The sequence below is a fragment of the Camellia sinensis genome, chromosome 1 (assembly GCF_055761805.1).
Source record: "Camellia sinensis isolate YWXY chromosome 1, ASM5576180v1, whole genome shotgun sequence".
NCBI classification, from domain to species: Eukaryota; Viridiplantae; Streptophyta; class Magnoliopsida; order Ericales; family Theaceae; genus Camellia; species Camellia sinensis.
In genome coordinates, this window is record NC_138961.1 from 83,535,180 (window position 1) to 83,539,537 (window position 4,358).

General features: G+C 36.6%; 1 long non-coding RNA gene across 1 annotated transcript; it reads right to left on the bottom strand.

Annotated features, from left to right (window-relative positions):
- Positions 1 to 434: 434 nt before the first annotated feature.
- LOC145789819 (uncharacterized) lies at positions 435 to 3,915 on the bottom strand. Its single transcript, XR_014328208.1, has 3 exons — positions 3,835 to 3,915; positions 3,028 to 3,097; positions 435 to 836 (listed from the first exon to the last, which is right to left on the bottom strand). It is a non-coding gene; the product is annotated as an uncharacterized LOC145789819 (long non-coding RNA).
- Positions 3,916 to 4,358: the final 443 nt, after the last annotated feature.

Here is a 4,358-nt window from a genome sequence, read left to right on the forward strand (position 1 = left end):
TCGTCCTCTAAGACACCAATTTCGTCACCAAAACTAAATAATATTTTATTTTAATTATTTTTTGCTACGAAATATTTCGTCACTAAAATATATATTTGGTGACGAAAGTTTTCCTCACCAATGATATGGATTAAGGTGACAAAAAAATTCGTCACTAAAATGAGCAAAAAAAAAATTTATTCAATGACAAAAAATATCTTGTCACCAAATATTTCAATTTAGCGACGAAATATTCAGCAAATATGACGAAATTATTTGTTTCGTACTATATCATTAGTGACAAAATTATTCGTCATGTTTTTTTAAAACTAATAGCGACATTTTTTATTTCGTCACTAATAAAAATTAAAAATTTTGAAAATGGAGGTACTATTTTCTTCCGATTTTTTTTTTTTTTTCAGTAACAATTCCCTGCGCATTTCAATAACCTGTTCAATAAAATATCTATTACAAATCAATACAAAAATCTGTTCATTTTCATAATCATCACAATCGAATTTTAGCATTATCCACAAAAATACAATATGAACTGCATGCAGATTATAAACATGTCTCCTAATATCCACAAAAAACGTCTACTAATATCCACAAAAATATAATATCAACCGTATGCAGATTACCAAACACATCTCCTAATATCCAACAAAAAACATGTCTACTAATATCAACAAAAATAAAATATCAAGGGCGGATTACCAAACATGCCCCGTAATACTAACAAAAATATAAAATTTACAACACAACCAAAATACATGTAAGGTAATATGAACAAAAACACAAAATGAGCTACCATCGGCCCTCCAAATTACCAAACACGTCCATATCAAATCTCGAATCTGCAAAAAAATGAAACACAAAAAAAAAAAAAAAATGTCAGTTAGACAATTATTATCTTATCCATAACATATACAATTTAACATGCATTTTTGGACTTAGTTTTCAAACCGAGAGTCCCGTGCTAGTTCCGTAAGTTTCCACAACTCACATTGGTCCATCCCGAGGTGTTTGGGGTGTTTCTCGGGCCGTCTCGTGGCTGTTGCACGATTTTGGCCCCCGAAGGTCTCAAGCTTAAGTGTGAAAAAGTGCATTTTTGGGCTTAGTTTTCAAACCGGGAGTCCCATGCTAGTTCCGTAAGTTTCCACAACTTACATTGGTCCATCCCGATGTGTTTGAGGTGTTTCCCAGGCCGTCTCGTGGCTGTTGCACGATTTTGGCTCCCGAAGGCCTATTTTCAAGCTTAAGTGTAAAAACGTGCATTTTTTGACTTACTTTTCAAACTGCGAGTCCCGTACTAGTTCCGTTAGTTTTCATAACTCACATTGGTCCCTCCCGAGGTGTTTGAGGTGTTCCCTGGGCCGTCTCGTGGCTGTTGCACGATTTTGGCCCCCGAAGGCCTATTTTCAAGCTTAAGTGTGGAAAAGTGCATTTTTGGACTTAGTTTTCAAACTGGGAGTCCCGTGCTAGTTCTGTAAGTTTTCACAACTCACATTGGTCCGTCCCGAGGTGTTTGAGGTGTTTCATGGGCCATCTCGTGGCTTTTGCACGATTTTGGCTCCCGAAGGCCTATTTTCAAGCTTAAGTGTGGAAAAGTGCATTTTTGGACTTAGTTTTCAAACCGGGAGTCCCGTGTTAGTTTCGTAAGTTTTCACAACTTGCATTGGTCCATCCCGAGGTGTTTGAGGTGTTTCCCGGGTCGTCTCGTGGCTGTTGCATGATTTTGGCCCCCGAAGGTCTATTTTCAAGCTTAAGTGTGAAAAAGTGCATTTTTGGACTTAGTTTTCAAACCGGGAGTCCCGTGCTAGTTCCGTAAGTTTTCACAACTCACATTGGTTCATCCCGAGGTGTTTGAGGTGTTTCCCGGGCCGTCTCGTGGCTGTTGCACGATTTTGGCCCCCGAAGGCCTATTTTCAAGCTTAAGTGTAAAAAGTGCATTTTTGGACTTACTTTTCAAACCGAGAGTCCCGTGCTAGTTCCGTTAGTTTCCATAACTCACATTGGACCCTCCCGAGGTGTTTGAGGTGTTCTTTGGGCCGTCTCATGGCTGTTGCACGATTTTGGCCCTCAAAGGCCCATTTTCAAGCCTAAGTGTGGAAAAGTGCATTTTTTGACTTAGTTTTCAAACCGGGAGTAGCGTGCTAGTTCCGTAAGTTTTCACAACTCACATTGGTCTGTCCCGAGGTGTTTGAGGTGTTTCCTGGGCCATCTCGTGGCTGTTGCACGATTTTGCATACGATGACAACATAACATACAATTTTGCATACGATGGCGAAACGTAATAGTCTTTTTAAATTGACGCACATGGCTTACCAAGCTAACTAGGAATATGAATCACATAATCAACTAGTTATTATCTTTGAGTTATTACATTTACGCACATGGCGTAAATAAGTTTATTTAATCATTCCGAGTTCAAGGACCCTTACTCCATTGTACACAAAATTTTGGACCTACTACAGCTGATGAGATTTCCCAAAGCATGTTCTGAAAAATCCAATCACAATTCTTGGCCAAGACTATGAACTATCAAAACTTTCTTCCACTACATATTAGCTTTAAATACCAAAACCATCATTACCATAACACCACCACTTTCCCATTACCAGACCGCATCAAAATCCACCCATTGCAACCAGAACTACCTTTAATACCATCAACCACCCCAACCACAACCGTGAACCTTCACAGCATCAACTAATTCTTGCTTACAAGTAACAAGGAGAGGGGAACACAGATTTTTTTATTTTGAAAAAAAAAAAGAAGGAAAACTGATTTCCACTCTTGTCACTTAAACCGCCTCCAATACTGAAATCACTTCCAGAACCTTCACCATTCCAACAATCAATATGCCTACATACAATAGACGCTTCTATTCCAAAAGTTTCCAAACATCATTCAGTCTAGCATTTCTATTCAATCTCAATCCAACAAATACAAACATTATTGAAATCATATGTGTTAAACCTTGACCTCCAAAAAAAGTGAACTAAAGACAAAGAAATCAAACGAGCAATTTGTAAAATAATGTACCTATGACCTGGAGAAGTCGCCGTGATGGAGTCCTGTCAGACTGCCGAGGTGCTGATGGAAGCTTCATAGCCTACCTCCCAACAAAGCAACAAATATGAAGATTTAATCATTTTATACTCAAAGAAAGATAAATAATTAAGGCTTGCCCAATTTTGAACAATGAGAAGAATTTGAAGTTGGCCAACAATTACAAAAATGCAGGTGCAAGGTGCAAAGCATAATTGCCAAGTTTTATTAGAGTAAACACACATAATTCAACTCAGCAAAGCCTCCACTCATCTATTTAAGGTTGGTTAAATGAGTCCTAATTCAGCATTATCTATCAAATGCAATAACTAACGTAAAATTTGGTCTCCATTTTCCCAGCATTACCCTCAATCTTAATACTCACTCAATGTATCTATAATTTAAATAAATAAATAAGCAATAAAATATATATATATATATATTATATCCAAGTCAATCGTATGCTAAGACTGTTGGACCCCATTTACCCGATCAGAGAATCAGACTAACATCCTGGCCTGGTTTTAACAACTATGTTTTCAATAAATAAATTAAATAGCTCCTCATGAACCCTAATTTCATTCCTCAAAACACTCTCATGCTAACTCCCTAGCACTGCAAAACCAACTCTGGTTCTCTGACAGAGTGACAGATTTGAAGAATAAAGATCCTGTTTTTTTCTTTTTCTTTTTATAAGCGAATGAAGATCATGCATCATGAACACGAAGAGAAGAAGAAGAAGAAGAAGAAGAAGAAGAAAAAAAAAAAGTTCATTAAAAAGGAAATAGGGATCAGACTCACAATTTTGTTGAACTTCTCAATTGCAGCTAGCGCAATAGTGCCAACAACAATAATATTTCTGGATCCCTCACTCTTGAAAAGTAAGGAAAAATGTTATTCAACTATTGGAGTTAAACAACTGCTTATAACAAATTAAAAAGAAAAAGAAGACAACAATTTGTAATAGAAAATATAATGCGCATCACTTACCAGAAAAAGAAGACGATAATTTGTCACAAACAAGGTACCTGCTTCATCAGTATTAACAAGAACAACACCATATCCCTGGAACCAAACTTCATAAACTCACTAAGCCTTATCCATATGGTAACATAGCCAATAGCCAAATAAAGTGATAGAAAGAACAAAAAAGTAGTCAAAATGTTGTTTTAATCTAGTTCATTGTGCAAGTGTTGTCAAAATTGTATGATTTGTTCATAAATTCATATTGCATCGTATGGAAAAAGATACACATAGCATACAATTTTGCGCAAAAGCAAACATAAAACTGTCATTACTTTGCTCAACAGATGACAACATAACAT